Raw genomic sequence first — 21,001 nt, forward strand, 5'->3', positions numbered from 1 at the left:
ATATCCTGTATTCCTCCTATGCCTCCATATTAAAGAAGAATATTTCCGATTTCTCCTTATTTACCATCTCTCCGGAAGCCAGCCCATAAGATTGTAATATTTTCTTGATTTCCTTATCTTTCTTCAGCTGCCCTTTCCCCAAAATCATTGTGTCGTCAACAAACTATTGATGAGTACATGGATCTACCCATCCAGTGATCTGAATCCCCATCAGTCTGCCTGTCCTCCGTGATGCATCCAGGCTTCAGACATAATTATAAATAAGAATGGGGATAAGGGGTCACCTTGTTTGAGTCCCCTAGATACTTCAAAGAAGCCTTCTAATTTCCCATTAAGTAAGATAGAGAACCTGGGGTTTGATATGCAGTAGTAGACCCAATTGACCCATTGTTTGTTAAAGCCAAAGACCTTCATGCAACTACAAAGGAAATACCAATCCACTTTGACATAAGCCTTTTTGATATCTAATTTTATTAGCCTATTAGGTTGCCCTTAGAACTGGTAGGAGTGGATGGCTTCATGTATGATAATAATTCCATCCAAAATTGATCTATTGGGTACAAATCCTATTTGTTCTTCTGATATTATGGCAGGCAATAATTTTTTTAGTCTATTGGCCATGACTTTAGCTAGTAGTTTATAAGTCATGTTGCATAGAGAAATGGGTTTGAATTCTTCCCACTTTGAGGGGTTCCCCTTCTTTGGAATTAAGGCCAAAAAGGTATTATTGATCTCTTTTAGGAACTTCCCTGCATTGCAGGCAGATTCCAAGGCATTAATAACCTCATCCCCTAAGATATGCTAACATTTTCAAAAAAAAATTAGCAAGGAAGCCATCCGGTCTAGAGGACTTGTCCCTTGAAATTGTGCCAAAGCCATTTTGACTTCTTTATGGGTGATTTTGGAGTTTAACATTTTATTATCGCCCTCTGTTATTAGTTTGGGTATGTTATTTAATAAGATTCTATTGTTAGGGAGGTCTAAGTATTCCCAGTTGTTAAGAATATTTTCAAAGTACTTGGTTGCATCTTTTGCGATCAAATCTTGATCCATAATGATCTTATCACTGTCATTGGTGATTTGAGTAATCTTATTTGCTTCCCTTTTCATTTTGACATTGCTGTGAAAAAATTTAGTGTTTCTATCTCCATCTTCTAACCATGTCTCTCGAGATTTATGTTTCCAGTATATCTCTTCTCTGCTCATAATGCCTTCATATTCACATAAAAGCATTTTTCCAGCCTCGTATGCTTCAGAGCTCATCTCGTTTTGCATCACAACAATATTTATTGTCTCCGACTCTTTCTCAATTCTTGACTTCTCCTCAAAGATGTTTTTGAATTTCTTTTTGTTCCAATCTTACAATTTATGCTTAATCTCTTTCAGCTTAGAGACAAGACAGTACATCTTAGATCCTACAAAGACACTATCCTTCCACCATTTGTGTATGTTGGGGAGGAAGTCTTCATGTGTAAACCACATCCTTTCGAACTTGAAAGGACATCCATTTTTCTTAGTTTCCCCCATAAGTTCTAATAGCACCAGATAATGATCAAAGCCTGACCATGGTAATACTGTAGTTTTTAATTCTGTTTTGAGGTCAGTTAAATCTCCTTTGAAGAAAAATTGATCAATTGTTTCTGCAATGTTGGATAAATCTTTTCTTCTGTTATTCCATGTGTGAAAACCTGTCTCAGTCCTGATTTCAAGTAAGTTATTGTTATTTATCTAGTTTGCGAATTCTCTTTGTGGTTGTCTAATGGTTTTTATGCCACCGCTTTTATCAGATGAGTACAAAATGGTGTTGAAGTCACCACCTATGATGATGTGTTTTTCATCCTAAGTATTTAAGTAGTGTTCAATTTCCTGCCAAACTAATCTCTTTTTATTTGTTGGAGTTGGGCCATATACATTAATGATAATAAACTCAAGATTTATACTAATGGCTCTTACTTTGCCAACCATCTAATTTTGCATCTTGGTTTGACATGTGAATGCAACTGCATTTTTTCTCCACATTATACCCAGTCCACCCGATGCCCCTGTAGACTCCACCGCTTCCATCTGTCATTGGGTGAATTTTCTACAAAAAATATTCATATTGGTCTTGCCTAGTTTTGTTTCTTGTATCATAACTAGGTCCATAGTAGATTACAGTATGCTTCGCTTAATTAGTCTTTGTTTGTTAGCGCCCCCCCCCCCCCCCCAATCCCCTAACATTCCATGTAAGTATGTTTATACCTCTACTAGGGTAAGGGGATATTTTCCTTGCCCCATCAGTGTTGTGATTTTGGCCCACCCCTCTGCATACCCATCCATCTTTCTTTTGTCTAAAAAAGATTTTTGACCTCTTTTGTTGCTCATGGATTTTCCATAGTCAGTAGTTAATTTCGCACCACCCATCTGGAGGATGCCTCTATTTTGTGGGTTGATTGGGCTATTGTCTAATGCTATGTTATTTACCTTTTCCTGCATATTGATCAGTTCATTGATAAATAATTCTCTTTCCTCATTCGCATTCAATCCTTCCACAACAGGGGATTCCTTCAAAGTGGGAGAGGTTGGGGTGTTATCCTCTTGAGCCACCTCAGTCAGGTTGGTGTTTAGTGAGGGGGTTCTAAACTTGTTTTGTATTGGAGATGTTGGCATTATTTGCCCTCTTTGTCAGAGTATCAATGAGTACCTCCTCGACAAATTCTTCAGCTAGTTTCCCCATTAACTTTTCTATAACATTGTTCAGTTCTTCTTGGATTCAGTCCTCATCATCATAAACTTGAGTTTCTTTGTTGTTATCAACTATGTCAGGACTATTGCTCAAGACCAAGGAAGGAGGCGAGGTTGGGATATTATCATTCTTTTGTTGACCAGTGTTTATAATGAAGCCACCCCTCTCATTATTAAATTGGATGTTAATTTTGTCTTTTGGAGTTCTATGGTTGCCTCTTGCTATTTCCTGAGGCTTTTGCAGATTAGGGTTCAACCTTTTGTAGAAAGCTAAATCTTCTGCTACCGGGCCAATATACCATACCAATTTTAGAATGTAGATACCATCTATTGTTTCTAGAATTATGTTTTTTAGGTCTTCCATGCCCTTGTTTACTTCTATCAGCAACTTTATGTCAGAATTATCCAACCAATTTTTCTCTATAGCTATGAATTTGCCCAATTTATCCCCAATTTCTATAAGAATTTTAGCATGCATTAATTCAATGGGAACATTGTGGATTTCTACTCATTTTGATACCATTTTGAATTCATATCCATTAGCATCAAATTTAGGTTGCCAATCAATGAAATTGAAATTTGCACCTTTGTAAAAAACATATTCTTCATGCAATAGATTGTCTTTCAAAGATTTTTTGTAGCATTCAATGTACATAAAATTATTTTCTAGGGTAGTGATACTTACCTGGCCGTGGAATGTTGTTTTCCACCATTCCACTATTCCAGCGAGTGGTTGATTATTCCCTCCCCATTTTGCAAAGAGCTCATGCCCTCTACAATAATTACTTAAATCCATGGTTTCCCTGGGGTTTGAATTTTTTATGTAATCCAGGTTGAGGTTTATCGCTGCTAGGGCACCCTCGCTCCTTGTTACATTTTTGCTTTCATAAGGGAGTGAGTTCCCCAACTTCAAAACTGGCATAGAATTGGTTGACTTAGGGCCATGGTATGGTAAAGCCCTTCCTCCATCCATAGCAGGTCTTTTGTAACCCTCTGTGCTATAGGTATGTGGGTGGGAATAATGTTGTGGCTTTTGGAGGGGATGTCTGGGGCCTGAAGTATTTGCTCGAAAACCTAGTGGTATGCAATTTGCATTGGTGGTGCAGCCAAGGATTCGAGAGGTGATGGGGATCACCCACATATTTGATTGTTCTAGAGAAACCCTAGCCTCCCTTTTCTCTACCCTAGTAGCTCTTTTGCCCTTTACCAATTGCCATAGGTGGTTTTGTGAAGAAGCTTCCCTGTCAGATGGAGGCCTGCCAACCATGTTGCAGTTCCTTCCCTGGAGTGGATGATGGTCACCAAGGTGTGGGTGTCGATGTGCAGAGCTCCTCATCTTTATGTTCATGATTATTCTATATATTTTTTTATTCTAAATAATATGGTTTAAAAATGAAAAAGAACAAGAATGCCTTAGTGTTGATAGAAAGACTATACATGTATATAATAACTACTTAAATCTTACTACCATGCGATATAGATAATTTAATCCTAATGAAGACCATAGGAAATGTTTTATATATTTATTTTTTTGGATTTAAAATCAAAGAGTGCAACTTTGTAAGTGGGCCTAACCAGTTGTAACCAAGTGAATCACAAGTGGACAACCCAAAAATTTAACCAACAACTATCTTTTAATATCATCAAATTTTCACAATCCATGTTAGTATCTTAGTTGATTTTAGCAACAACATTTCAGATTTACTATGATCCATCATCAAGATATTTAGAGAATGCCAAGATATGAAAAATTATAAGTTGTAGACTTAGATTAAAAATATTGTAAGTTGTAAGTTTTCCTTTTCTTCTTCTTTTTTTCCATTGTAAAAAGATTAGATCATGTTAGATTAAATCTAATTTAGAATCTAAGTAAAAAAAAAGTAAGCAAGAAAGTAAAATGTTGTAGTAAATATGTTGCTTTATTTAAAGTTAAACCTTGTAAGAAGAGAAAAAAATAAATTCTATAAATATATCAAAACACACAATACATGCTAAATCGGTTTAATGGTGAATCAAACTTACAACATATCCATTCCTAGAACCATAGTAATTGTGTGCAATGATGATGATCCTATCATATTTACTTTAGTATGCATCAACAATGTAAAGAATTGTAAGGGACAACTACACGTATGTTAGAAACCAAGTGAGAAAACCCTAAAAAAATGTTTCCTTGCCTAATGTGAGCTCTTCCTATCGCGAAGTAGTCCCATTTACCTTTACGTTTTGCATTGTTCAACTAAATATCATAGCCAGTTTTTTTAAAAAATGACTTGAATATGATTAACCCATTCGAGAAGACTTAGAAGCTTATTAGACTTGACAAGATTTGAGTTCTTTTTTGTATCGATCAAGCTAAAGCGAAAAAAATTGATACAATAAAATAGAGAGCAACCAAAGATAGGATTGCAAAAGAGAATTGAAACTAATGCTAGAGAGTTGAGACAATCAGCTTGAAACTACACAAAAACAAAGACAAGACTACTAAACAAGAACAATAACATAATATCTTATGCAACTGAATACATCAACCCATTACATTTAGAATTTAAAAAACCAGTACAACTAATCAGAACATTTAATCTCACCCTTTTGAAGTTGCAAAAACTGGTATTTAATCTGATTTAATTGTCTACTAAGCTAAACATAATCCCCCGTGCCATTCTTCAATTGAGAGCACAAAAAACAAACTAAAATAATATGTCAAAGTAAAACCTTAAAATATCTACATCCTAAGGCAAAATATGATTATAGAATAAAGCATGAAATTTACTTTTCCAAATATGCAGCAAGATACACTATTGCATAAAGATTTGAGTTCTTGAAAACCGTTGAATAAATAGCCATTACAATGGTTGTCTCTCTTTCAAGATCAAAGCTTGATTGATTTGGATCAATTATGTATGCTTGATAAGGAGTGGTCATGTCCTCTAGCTTTATCAAATAATAATGATATAAGATTGCATCACCCACTTGACAGGTATGACCGAAAATAAAATAAACATATATGTAATGGATCACAATAGAGTTTGAAATTAACTACAAAATTAATTTCACTAATGTATCTCCTTGTAATACAATAGGCTTTGAGTTAGCTTTTATAAATAAGCACTTCCCCATTTGATATCTTCCATTGTATTATCCAACTCCCCATTGTTCATTATTTACTTGACATATTCAAACTCTTCATAATAACATTATAATTATAACTACAATTGTCAAGTCGATTTTGATTTAATCTTAGTGATAGCCTCCCACCAACATTGTCATTCAACTCCATCAATTTTTCAATTATTTTTTTACATCTTTAGTCAATGCAATAGTTGGTCACTAATGAATGCTCATAATTTCCTTTCACCATCACTTCAATTATTTATTTGAGTTCACATTGTGAATTAAATTTTCAAAATTGACAACTGAAACTATCAATAAAGTTCAAATCTTTTACTTGAATTTTGTATTATTATAATTTTTTGAACTCTTTCTCATAGATAATATGAGATGACATATACATCAATATTGACCTCCAAATGAATTTACACCATACACATTTGCTCAAAGTCCCACCTCGCCATACTTCAATGAGACAAAAAATATTAATAAAGTTTAAAATTTTAGCACACAAAATATATGACAAAAATTTCAACTTTCTTGAAAACAAAAGCAATGAAAAACTCATTTGATTTCATTTTTCATTACAAAAAATAATTAAAATTTAATAAAATAATTTCAAAAGAAGACAAAAAAAATTGTCACTCCATTTAATATAAAGAGAATGAAATTTGTCATTTTTATGACAAGAAAACAATAAAAACTTAATAAAAATAGATCTAGAAGAAAAAAAAATGGCATTCTATTCAATAGCAATTAATAATAAAAATTATCATTTTTTATAATAAAAATAATAAATATAGATCAAAGAGAAAATTAAAAATTATCATTCCATTTAAAAAATAAAAAATAAAAAACTAATATTACTATTTTATAATATATAAAGATTTAAAATATTATCAAACTTTAAAGATAAACACAATCAACTAATTTGACTTTAAATATAAATTGTGTCAATTAATATAAAATCCTCACCATAATAAAATTATGCATTTTTCACCATTAAAAATGTTGTAGAAGATGATCTACAAATTTGAGAGAAAAAAACTTAACAAATGTTACGCTCTTAAAAAGTTGAAATCTCATTAAAAATTGAGAGCATATAACATTTAAAAAATCTAGCATTTGGTCATAATTAATTTCTTAATTTAAAAAAAAAAACTCAAGTCTATGTGGAGATCTCTTAATTAATGTAAAGATGTAGTGCGGCCAGTGAATACATATATATATATATATATATATATATATATATATATATATATATATATATATATATATATATATATATATATATATATATATATATATGTTTGTGTGTGTGTATGCATGTATGTATGTATGTGTATAGATATGCATATATGTAAGAATTTGTTGAAAATAGCCAAGATCTCTATTGAATAGCACAAAAGAGAGACTAAATATTTGATAAGAATAAATTGTATTATAATCAAGATGCATCATACTGATCAATTGGATCATAAAAAATTATATAAAATGAAGATGAGCCTACTTATAAAGGCAAGGCCATATGGATATGTGAGCACACAATCATGACATGTGGCTCAATGAGAAACAAGGGTAGGTAGGAGTAGGTAGGAGAAATAATATAATATTCCACAAGAGGTGGATGACCCACTAAAGGTGGAATGTAACAACAAGATAAGACCACAAAAGGTGGAATTTCTCCTAGATACATCATCCCTATGTGCACACTTCCCTAAGTGTCTCGTATCCAAACTACTATGAGGTGCATTATCCTAAGTCAACTTAAGTAAGGTGTAATTATATCCTATATGAATAAACAATTACATCAACAATATGTATGTATGTATGTATATGTAGCATCATAAAATTTCAACCTTGCAATTTTCAACCACATTTGGGCCTTCGCATTGGCAAAACAAATCCCTAACTCTGATCGGAGACCCGAGACATGCTCACAGTGCTCGAAAACTGCATTTCCTCGCACCCTGCACTCTCCTTTGCTGCTTTTTGTCCTGGATAAGGGCAAGACAGGGGCAGGACAGGAGCGTGGCGCCCTTGTCCTTGCCCTATTTTGGGCCCCCTCTGTATTTATCTTGCATTGAGCTTTGCAATTTTGAAGCGGGAAAAATTTCCCTATGTCGGCCTATGACAGAAAATCAGTCAATTAACCCTAATTGATGGGTATATAAGACACATTTTCCCTTCCTATTTGCATAAATGAAAGTAAGGTGAACAAGCATTATCGTCATTCAAGCATTCAAGCATTCCTTTAAAGAATTGAGAATTCTCAAGTCTCCTTTCAAGGCTAGGTGTTGCATTCAAGTCAAGGATTCAACCATTGAAGAGGAGATTTCTTTCATCATTCAATTCCACACACAAGCAACTCTATCTACATTTCAATTGCATCCTCCCTTGAGGTGAGTTCAATTTCAGTCTTTCATTTACATTTACTTGCAAGTACTACTTTACATCATTTGGTTAATTCCAAAACTGGGGTTTGACCTGAAGGCAAACCCCCAATCCCAACCCCTTTTCCTCTCTTTTACGTGTGTAGGTAGCAGGTGTGCAACTGTATTTGCAGATTTGGACTTCATTCTCAAAGGCAAAAAAACCCTTTTCGGCGTGCGGATTTTTTAGAGGACCGTATGCACTTTCAACACGGTCCCGACAACTTTTACCCAAATTTGCAGGGGAGCTTCATCTCGATATTTTACTACTAATTGTGGGTGCATAGCTTCATATCGCATTTCTATCTCAAGTTACAACCATTTCTTTATCATATTTACACTTGGTCTTAAATCACATAATTCAACCTATCGCATTTAAAGGATGGTTACTTTCACTTTCTAAATCCTTTGTCAATTCTTTTAGTATTCAATCTCTTCCTATTGAGATTGGATCTAGTGAATTCTCCCCCTTCTTTAAATGTAATGGGCGTGAGAGGTTGAAGGGAATCTTTTATGAACGCTCCTTTTCTTGAGGAGAGAAAAGATTTCCTCTCAATTTCTCCATCTCCTTCACCACTATTACATTTTGGTGAACCCAATGTCTTACATGCTTGACATTTCAAATCATTGCATATTTTTCATTTACAAGTTTAATTTTAGTGCAAATTTATAAAACTTAGTGGTTAATTCAATCAAAACCCTAGTTTTCAAAAAAATGGAATTGAACTTGTGTCTTGTAAAAAATTGTTATCTATTGTTTTAGATCTTAAAATTTCTTTGCTTGAAAAATTCAATTTGCAAATTCAAATTTACAAAATTAAGTGGTTAGTTGTCAAAACCCTAATTTTCAAAAATCAACTTGAACTTGTGCAAAAATTGAATTCACATTTAATTTTTCAAATTTAGGATTGTTTTCATATTTATCTTCTTGTTTAAAATTCAAAATTTCAATTTCTCTCCATTTTCTAAAATTCAAAATTTTAAAATTAAGTGGTTAGGTCCTAAAACCTTAATTTTCAAAATTAATTGGATTTTGTGCAAATTTCAATCAATTTCAGTTTTCTAAACATTATTTAAGGTGGCCTTATCCATTAGGTTTGACCTTTTTCAAAATTGCAATTCAATTTCTCATCTTTTTCAAAACCCTAATAGGGTCCTATTTTCACATTCAAACATTAATTTCGCTTATCGAAATTTCGTAAAATCAACCAATTTTGGGGGGTTGGCTTTAAAATCATCGTAACTTTCGTCCCTGAAAATTTTTCAAAAAAGTTGGGAGGACCGTGTGCACTTTCAACACGGTCCCTATCTTTTTTCCCGAAATTTCAGGAGACTGTTATGACTATATTTAATTGCTTAAATCCAAAAAATTAGCTGATTTTCTCAAATTTTGCTCTCTCTAAAATAAAAAATATTTCCCAATTTCAATATCACAATTTTCAAAGGAAAAATTTGAAATTAAGTGGTTAATTATAATTTGCCCTGATTTTATAAATTCAAATTTTGACAAATTTAATTTTGAAATTAAGTGGTATTAAATTGGCCCTAATTTTAAATCTCAATTTCTTAAATTATTTTGGAAATTGTGTCATTTCTCCTTTCAACAAAGTTCAAATTGTGTAATCATAATTTCCTTGAATTTTGCATTATTCAATTTTGCAAACTTTGTTCTTAAAATTTTTAATTCAAATTCAAATTTTCCTTCTAGTGCATGAGTTTTACCACTATTAGTCCTACCTACACTATCCCCGTTAGATGAAGCATTAGAATTAAGGCTTCCCAAGGTTTAATTACCCAGGAGATGGAGCCTAATTTGGGTGACTTCTTCAATGAGGATAATGCTAATTCTTTCCATCCTAATAACGTCTCTATTTATCCAATTGATGATTCCAATGATGAAGAAGAAGCTTTGACTAGAGTATATATAAGTCAACTTTCAAATCTAGATAACCAATTTGACAACTTTCAACAATGGATGTCCCAAGAATACCCTAATAGTGAAGCTCTTCCATTAATTCAAGGCCTAAGGCGCATGATTCAAAGTGATAAGAATGAAATTGATATATTGTGTGGCATTTCTCATATTGTTGATTCCAATGTCATGCCTATAAAGAGTTGTGTTGAGAACTTAGGTTATTCACAACCTTCTACACAAAACAATCATTCTATTCCTTTGACCACTCCAATGGCTAGCATTCCTAATTTAACTTCAAACATTATGGCTACATCAACTCAAAATGTCATACCTACAACCATTAGTCATGGGGATGATCCCTATTCTTCAACCAACCCTTCGTCCTTACCCATGCCTTCAATAAGTATTCATCTTGTCTCTCACCCAATAATGTGACGCAAGGGGGCAATTCATCTAATCATTCTATTCCTCCTTTTAGTATCCCATTTCCTACTCAATCATCTCCTTTGCCTACTTGACATAGTGTTCCTCCACCTTATTCTCAATCAATACCTTCTTTCAACAATATCACACCACCTTCTCAATCAAACATGTCTAACATAAATTTTTCAACCGAAGCAACCATTAATAACCTTACTCAAATTGTGTCATCATTGCAACAACAAATTGCTTCTATGAGTTAATCCAAGTTTAGTGTGCCCACATTTGACCTTGCGAGCCCACTTTCTCTTGATATTCTTAGAGTTGTCCCTCCTAAGCATGTTGAAGTCCCTCAATTGGAACTCTATATTGGAAAAGGTGATCATTTAACACATGTCAATACAATCCAAACCTTGTGTACTAACTTTGCTTATGATCAAAGATTGCTTGCAAAATTGTTTACTAGAACATTGAGAGATAAGGCTTTACAATGGTATTGCTCTTTGCATTCCTATTCTATTACTTCTTTTCAACAATTAGCAAATGCCTTTATTCAACAATATCAAAACAACATAGGTCGTAAAATCACTTTGATTGATTTAATGCATTGTAAACAAGGTGTTAAAGAAAAAGTGACTCATTTCATTGGTAGTTATAAGCATTTGTGTTCTCAAATTTATTTTCCAGTGCCTGATAATGATATTTAAAGAATTTTCATTTATAATTTGCAAAAAGATATTAGAGAGAAACTTCTCCATTCTGAGTTTACTTTCTTTCCGCAGTTGTGCGCAACACTTCACAATTATCAACTGATTGTGAGTCAACTAGAGCAATCCACTCCTATGGCTCCGAGTGATAAGGGTGACAATGTTCAACAACCATTTGTGAAGTTCAAACCAAGCAAAGGATTCATCAAATTCAATGACAACATCAACAACAACAATGTGAATGCTACAATAGGTGTGCCTCCTATTTCCAAATTTTTCAAAATAGAAAGACAATTCACTCCTTTGAATGAATCTTTACATAGAATTATGTCTCAGTTGTTACAAAGAAATGTTATTAAACTTCCTCCAATAAAACCAGTTGACCCTTCTAAGGCAGCCTCACCCTACTTTGACCATTGTCAACCAGGTCATGACACTAAGAAATGTTTTACATTGAAAAGTAAGATTCAAGATTTGATTAATAATAATAGTATATCTGTGGCAGGTGTGAATGACAAGGGAAACAAATCAGTAGCCCCTCCTAATCAAAATCTTAAGATTTTTACTGATCCTTTACCTTCTCATACCTATAACGTGATTGAGACTAAACATACCTAATTATCTCCTTCTGATGTGACTACTACAGTTAATAATTTGGTGAATATGGTAGAGAAACAAAGAAAACCTAAGGACTTATGTATCACATTTGATCCTAGTGAGACCATTAGAGCACCTGATGGGCCTTTATACATAGTTGTGAAGATCAAGGACATGCCTTGTCGTGGTATGCTTATCGATCCCTCTTGCATGGTTAATATCATCGCTGAGGAGTATCTTTTCACTTTACGTTTACATAAACCAATCTATGATGATACTAATGTGGTAGTTAAGTTATTCTATGGATTCTGTTGTCCTACCATTTGTTCTATCACACTTCCTATTGAGGTTCAAACTAAATCTATGAATGTCAACTTTGTTATCATTCCTTCCTCTGAGCAATTTCGTGTGAAGTTGGGCTACCCTTGGCTATCTTCCATGAAGGCTATTGCTTCTCCAATCCATAAGTGTTTAAAATTTCCCCACAATGGAGAAATAGTAACTATTAACCATAGCTTATTTCGACCCATCAAGAGAAGCCCAAGTGTTCCTATTGATTTCTTTTGGCCTAAACAATTCCAATCTCTTCCACCGAGAAGAGATGCTTTCTTTCAATCTTATCAAAAGTGGAAGAAAGATGTGATCCTATCCTTAAGCCAACCTAAAACTCCAACAATTGACATTCTCGTCCTTCTTCAAGATGATGTTCTTCCCTTGATGGATAAAACTAATCTTCCTCCTACGGAAGATTCCCAACCTAATCCTATGGATGAGACTATACCTTCTCCTAAGAGGACCAACAATATTCCTCCTAAGGTTAGACCTGTACCTCCTCCTCATGATGGACCTAGTCTCCTTCCTACACCAAACGTTCCTCCTCTATATAGTGTAGTTCCACCTCCCCACTCTTATAGAGAGAAGAGGCCTGCCTCTCCTCTTGTCCAACCTAAAAGACCTCAACCTAAACCTCCAACTACCAAAGATGAGAATATTTCTCCTTCAACAAGTTTTCCTCCATTCATAAACATTCCTCCTCCTTCTCAATATTTCTCTAAGCCTCGACGAAATCGTTGTGCGAGAGACCGCCGACGAAAGCATCGTGCTCAAGCTCTTGAAGTTGTTCCTCAAAACATTCAATCTCCCAAAACTCCAACAGTTGACATGATTCCCTTTTCTCCTAAGTAAGATGTTGAACCTACATCTCCAAATCATAAGTTGCAAAAACCATGTGAGGGTTTTACTCCTATTCGTGTTCGTGCTCCTCTTTCTATAAATCTTGATGAAGAAATGGGTGAAAATGTTATTCATGATGGCAATACAACTCCTAATGCTTCTGATAGTGACTATGAATATGTTTATGTGGACAAACATTTATCTGTAGAGTTTTCAAAATCCTTAATCCTAGCTCCTAGAAATGAACAAAGTGACTTAGCACATGAGCACAGTCCTTGTTTGGATCTTGTGATAGGTCCATCTACTGTGCTCAATGCTGCTCCTCTGGTGTGTTTTCTGCCTTCCCAAAACAGTGATCAACAAGGTCAGGAAGTGGATGATGTGCTATATTAGCTACATTAGCACCATAGATCCTCTACCTCTCTCTTTTCTTGCTCTTTTATGATTATTCTTCTATGTGTATCCCTATTCTTCTATGTTCCCTAGTAATGTCTACTTGAGGACAATGCAAAATATTGAGAACTCTTTTGGTCTCTTTATTGTTGACTCAAAAGACATCTTCTATTCCCTTTCTTCCAAGGTAGTTTCCTTCCTTTGGGGAATGACGATTATTCTATGCGCATATATCCATATGATATACATGAGTTATCATACAACATACTGACCTCGAGGAAAGTGAAACTACCTTGTCTTTTGTGTTTTGTGTTCATTATCCTTGGATGCATTCCTTGATTTAGGGACTAAATCCTTGTGATAACGTGCTCTCTCTCTCTCTCTCTCTCTCTCTCTCTCTCTCTCTCTCTCTCTCTCTCTCTCTCTCTCTCTCTCTCTCTCTCTCTCTCTCTCTCTCTCTCTCTCTCTCTCTCTCTCTCTCTCTCTCTCTCTCTCTCTCTCTCTCGTGTATCCTACCTTAAAGAAATCGCTCTTGATAGGGTGTGCACGATCGATTTAATGTGGGGGCATACACTCCGCTCATATTTTCCTCGATACTCAATGTTACTTAGTGAACTTAGCTTTTCTTTGTAATTTTTGGTATCCCTGCCTTTCATGACCTCATAAGATCCTTAGTCCACTGGGGGTTTGGTGTATCTTGTCTCCTTGACGTAGTGAAAGTCTTTCAATCTTGTTTCTTTGTACTCTACCGGAAGTATTGGCGTATGCTTATACTCCCGCTAAAGTGGGGGCTAAATGTAGTGTCATAAAATTATGACCTTGTAATTTTCAACCACATTTGGGTCTTCACATTGGCAAAACGAATCCCTAAGCCTGATCGAAGACCCGAGACATGCTCACACTATTCGAAAACTGCATTTTCTCGCATCCCGCACTCTCCTTTGCTACTTTCTATCTTGGACAAGGGAAGGATAAGGATGTGGCGCCCCTGTCCTCCTAGGACAAGGGCGTGACGCCCTTTTCCTTGCCCTGTTTTGAGCTCCCTATGCATTTATCTTTCATTGAGCTTTACAATTTTGAAGCGGGAAAAGTTTCCCTATGTCGGCCTATGACAAAAAAATCAGTCAATTAACCCTAATTGAAAGGTATATAAGACACATTTTCCCTTCATATTTGCATAAGAGAAAGTAAGATGAACAAGCATTATCATCATTCAAGCATTCAAGCATTCCTTTCAAGCATTGAGCATTCTCAAGTCTCCTTTCAAGGCTAGGTATTGCATTCAAGTCAAGGATTCAACCATTGAAGAGGAGATTCCTTTCATTATTCAATTCCACACAAGCAACTCTATCTTCATTTCAATTGCATCCTCCCTTGAGGTGAATTCTATTTCAGTCTTTCATTTACATTTACTTGCAAGTATTGCTTTACATATTTTGGTTAATTCCAAAACTGGGGTTTGACTTGAAGGCAAACCCCCAATCCCAACCCGTTTTCCTCTCTTTTCTATCTGTAGGTTGCAGGTGCGCAATTGTATTTGCAGATTTGGACTTCATTCTTAGAGGCAGAAAAACCCTTTTTGACACGCGAATTTTTTGGAGGATCGTGTGCACCTTCAACACAGTCCCGACAACTTTCGTGCAAATTTGCAAGGGAGCTTCATCTTGACATTTTATTGCTAATTCCAGGTGCACAACTTCATCCCTCATTTATATCTCAAGTTACAACCATTTCTTTATCTTGGTCTTAAATCACATAATTCAACCTGTCGCATTTTAAAGGAGGGTTTCTTTCACTTTCTAAATCCTTTGTCAATTTATTTAGTATTCAATCTCTTCCTATTGAGATTGGATCTAGTGAATTTTCCCCCTCCTTTAAATGTAATGGGGTTGAGAGGTTGAAGGGAATCTCTTGTGAAACTTTCGCTCCTTTTCTTGACAAGAGAAAAGCTTTCCTCTCGATTTCTCCATCTCCTTCTTCACCGCCATTACAATATATATATATATATATATATATATATATATATAGAGAGAGAGAGAGAGAGAGAGAGAGAGAGAGAGAGAATGAAGTAATTCACATTGTTATCTTTGACATTCATATCTCTACAACTAATCTCTAACCTTTTTATTTATGACCTATTGTTGGGTTGTTTTAGTTGCGTAAATTTTCCTATTTATAAGGCTTTTTGGTTAATTGTCATTTAGGGTTTCTTGATAAAGGTTTCAAGCTTCACGATTTGTCTCTAGTATATGAGTTCTCAAAGTTTTTTGAATGTCATCTCAACTTTGTCCACTATCAACCTTTTCATTGTTGTAATAGATATAAACCTCATCATGGTTCCAATAATAATATAAGCATTTTAAAATGGATAAGAAAACTTTTTTGACACTAATTAATACCCTATTTTTTTCATGATTGTGTAATGTATGGTTAAAATACCCCTAATTTAACAATGCATCCTGCCACCTTTTCACTTTTCATGGGGTCTTATTGTGCTCTATCCTCTTATGTGCATTTATGTTTGTCCAAAGAGAACTCTGCTAACAATGTTCCCTATACTATTACTAGCACTCTCATGTTTCATACTTCTTGTTTTTCCTCTCTTCATAATTGTCTTCTAACTTGCTTAGGATTGTCTAACTTATCTTTGTCTCATATTACTATCATAGTACCACGTATACTTCTCACAAATGCATGAAATGTCTTTATATAGATAATGGAAAATGGCACTCGACCAAGTGATAAAGTAGACAATGTTTTGCATACTCATAAAACCATGAGTCAATGTAAAAATCCACCAAACCAAATGACAGGCTTGTATGCAGCAAGCTAGGTAGGAATTACGAGCCGACTAATCATAGCATAAATGCAACATGGGCCAATCCGAATAAATTGTTTGTCTAAAATGAAGAGGGGCGATTACTACAAAACACAAGTGGTAGCTAATCTGGCTCCAAAAACATCACTATTTCCACATAACATAAGGGTAAGTTGAAAATTATAGATCTTGGTCGTGCTCGACAAAACTAGCTATCCGTGTCTTTTATTTTTCAGTTGTGTGTATAACATGAAGGTTAGTCAATAGTTTTGGAGCCAAATTAGCCATGTCCCAAAACATGAGCCACCAACAATCGCATAGATCAAGCGAAGTACAAGGCTAGACCAAGTGCCCTCTATATTGGCCAATGTGATGTAACAAGTTTGATAAATGCCACAGGATAAGTCCAACCCACCACACACTGGCAAAACAAAAAACTTGTATGCCAATGCAAAGACCAAACAAAACTTAACTGGTATGATCTGACTGTGGATGTAAGCAAGTACCAAATACACCCAAAAAACTGATGAATATGCCAAATCAAAATTTCCCAAGGTAGACATTTTTATCGGATGTTTGTAAATAGTTCACACTATTATTATAAAGTGTCATTTTCACACCAATTTGTGTTGCCTGCGCACTTCACTCATATAATGCCAATTGTAAGGGGGATCCCTAAAATTGAATCAAGGGGGTGTAACATGTGTGGTATCTTGTATGCTTCCACACTTCTTACATTTATTCAATTTGAAGCTAATTGAGATATTATGGGGATTATGCATGTACTCATGAACTAAGATAAAGTTCCACTTTTTGGGTGTCCATCATGCCACCTAAACCACAATTTTATCCTTTGTTGTCAAAATAAATTTAGAGAATTATTTATTTTGAAAACAAGGGATACTGACTCACAACCATGTGTGTCATTTGTTTCCCTATCTCTTTAGACTCATTCTTGGGACAAATGATGAATGACAAAAACAAAAATGGTTTAACAAACATGATGAAGTCTATGGACTAATAGGTATTACAAATTGGAATCGATATTTTCATCACATTGAGAATGCTAAGTGCCCTTTCATTGCTTGGACCACCATCTAGTAATTGCATAGATACTTTGACTCTTCATCTTTTCATGATGTCATCTTGGTTAAAAGTAAGAAACCTATTATCACAACTTGTATGAATACATTTTCAACAAATGATTAGTTTACATATAGTGCTCCTTCACATACTCTTGCATCCACAATTGAGGACACTTCATCTCCTCCAGCTGAGAAAAATTCATCTTCTCCAGTTGGGGAAACTTTATCTGCTATTGCTACTATCAAGTTCAACAATGCTTCGTCAACAACTTCTAGTGGTTTGGTGTTGTAGGATTTTCATCGTCTTCCTAAGATAGATAATTGAAACACATTTCTACCAAATATTGCATCTTTATTTGTAGAGTCCCACATTGTAGATTTGGAGGACATCATTGAGGACATTCGTATCCTCAATGGAGTTGTATTATCAAATCTTCTAATATAATGGGAACATCTTTAGACTGTCCTATTCTCTCTTCACCTATATTTGCTTCTATCATGATTCTCATTGTTCCAGCTATGACCATACATCCATGGTCACTATGCCTAAATCTTATTTGGTATATGATTCATCTTGTTAGCATTTTCCACACTTCAGTATGCGCTTGGAGACATTTGAGTTGTTAGGATAATGTGCAAATATGTGTTTGGATTGATTGAGTGATGTGTTGTCATTGATGTCAACATATTCCTCTGTGTATTCCAGTGTTGCAGTCGAATTAAGTGAGTTGGTTTGGCTAGTATGTTACACATGAGTTGTTGCGGATTAAAGGGTTTTGAGATTAGTATCTCTAGTTGATTCAACTTAAGTTTTAGTGGTTCTCATGGAGATTTGATCAAGTTATGAGATGCGGCATTGTGGTTGGTTTTTTAGTTGTACGATGTTGATCAATGTTCTAGATTTTTCTCTGCGTTGCAATATATTGGTTTGTGGATTTGGCAGAGTGTTTGGGATGTTCTGGTGTGTCCTCAATTCAAATGGTTCTTGATTTGGAGGTCCACAAGTGAATCTTTTAGTTTGATAGTCAGTTCAATTAGTGTCTTGAAGTTTGGTATAATGATGATGGAGATTCTAGTAAGTGGTGTTGGTGCGGTTGTTTTTGTGGTAATTCATGATGCTTGTGGATGTTTTTAGACCATGTCCTATTTGTGTTGGTGGTCTCCATTGATCGTTGTACGCATTATTGATGATTTTATTTGATCCAATGGTGTTCTTCATGTTCTTGGCTGACATGATGATTGTAGCGTGTTGCAGATGTTCGAGGCATAATTCTTGGAGGTGTTTCATGTTCATGGTGTTGATTTAGGTCCATACTATGTCTTAGACAATATTGTTTTGGTTCGCATATAATATTGTAGTGTGTATGGTTATATCTTTGTAATTTGTGATGTGTGTTGAGCTGACCTTGAAAGATAGGTTGATGACACATATAAATAAATATAATACTCATATGAGAGAGGCATCTGTGTGCAAATAATGCTTTGATATTTTAGAATCGAAGAAGTGGTGCGAAGAAGTGTGAAGAAGTGCAAGAGAGTAGTGTATGTGTTATGTGCCTAACCAGAACTGTAACCAGGTATGAGGAGATGTTATTTTCTCAGTTCATGATCTTCCAGATGTAATCAAAATGTGTTTGTAAGACAGTGAGTCTTCCCTGGTTGTAACCCTTGTTGCTTTTGAGCAATGAGCTCTAAGTAGTGTGCCTGAATGCATGTGCATTCCCCATTGTAATATTTCATATACTTCTAACAGGGTATCATCATATTGTGGGTAGGTTCCCACCATTTTTTTTCCCTTGATTGGGTTTTCCACGTCAAAAATCTTGGTGGTATGTGTGTTATTGATGTGGTATTGAAAACTGATTCACCCCCCACCCCCACTCAGTTTTTTGCCTTGTTGCCAACATGAGCAACATTTGGAGGAGTCATTTTTGTCTTTGAACTATAATTTGTATTAGTCTTCATGAAATTATAAATTGCCATCTCCATCATTCTTGCCTAGGACACTTGATTTGACTATGGTGCCTTTCAACATTGGCATGGAGACACTTCAACAAAGTTTAGAGGCTTCCTTCATCTCGAGTTTTCTTTCCACATATTCTTTTTAGGAATTGGAAGATGGCTTGCATAATTTTGTAGCATTATTTCTTCCTAAGGGGAGGAATGTTGTTTGTTGGGATTTTATTAGCTTCAACATTCATTTTTAGACAACTACCATTATTGCAATTTCTAGTTTCTTCATTAAGTGGGGGTCGCATTGTATCACTCCTCTCATATAGGAATAATATTTTCCTCACATAGGGTTTTGTACTTCTCATCTTTTACCCTCATTTAAGGAGGATTTTTTTCCCACATGGTTTTCTCCGCTTATTTATAAATGCTTTGTGCTTGTATACCTTATCAAGCTTTGATTTCGAGACCCACTTTTCTCCTCACCTTAGTTAGGCTTAAGAGGGGTGTTGGTGTGTTAATCCTACTTAGGTGGCTACCTAGGTGTTAACTTGCTTATGTGGCAAGGTAGGTAGGGTGGTAGGTAAGAGGTAGGTAAGATGCCTTTCTTATATATGTACCCCTTCCTACACATTTTAATTCACTCACTCATTCTATGCAATCCTCTTCATTTGTTTTCAATTCTCTCTCTTTTTTTGTTTCTACTTGCCTAGTGTTCTTGGCTAAATCTCAAAAATATTATAATTTACTTTATTTTAATTCTATATTTATTTATTTCAAGCCTAACTCATTGTCCCAAATCAAATTTATTTATCAAATTGTAATTTCATTAATTATCATAAGATAATTTATGTAATTTGATAGTTTGTCCCAAACATTTGATTATTTTATCTTCTCGCAACATATAATAAATTTACAATTAGTTTAGTAATTTATTTTCAAAACACATTTTTTAATTATCATCTTCACCTCATCCATTAAATTACAATGCAAAACATGAAATTTGTGTTTTGGGCTCACTTTAGTTAGAGTTTTAATAATGCAAAAACAAGTTTGAAAGTGTCATATTCTTATGTGAAGTACAATTGATAACTCTTGTATCTTGATCCACTTACCACTTATCTCTAGAAATTTAGTTCGAATCATTTGATGCCCTATTTATCACCCAAGATTATATTTGTAAGTGGACTTGACCCAAGTCATTTTAGTGGATCTTAACCTTGAATTTTAAAACTCAAATTTAAAATAAATCTCATTGAATCCCTCCCACTAGCCATAATGAACTAATTTAGTACATATTTGTGTTACTGTTGGGTAAAATTTTTGTAAACTGGGGAAGTTCACCAAATTGTGGTTTCATCCACAATATGCGAGATTAAATATCTCCTAATTATAAGAGAAGGCTCCCCCTTTTTGCTTACTACTCTCTTTTATTTATAACAAAATACAAACTATGATTCCTAATCTAAGCTTGGGTAGTACATCATCCTATTCTCTTTTTTAGAATAGATGTTATTTTTATTTATTTATTTATTTTTCAAAAAATAAATTACAATATAGAGCATTAATGATAAATACAACCTTGAAGTTACTGCAAAATAACTTAAAACTTGTCAATGAACAATACAAATAAAGAGAAACAAAGTTTCTGTGAAGGCACAAAGTCCTCCATTGCT

The sequence above is a fragment of the Cryptomeria japonica genome, chromosome 3 (genome assembly GCF_030272615.1).
Source record: "Cryptomeria japonica chromosome 3, Sugi_1.0, whole genome shotgun sequence".
Taxonomy (NCBI): Eukaryota; Viridiplantae; Streptophyta; class Pinopsida; order Cupressales; family Cupressaceae; genus Cryptomeria; species Cryptomeria japonica.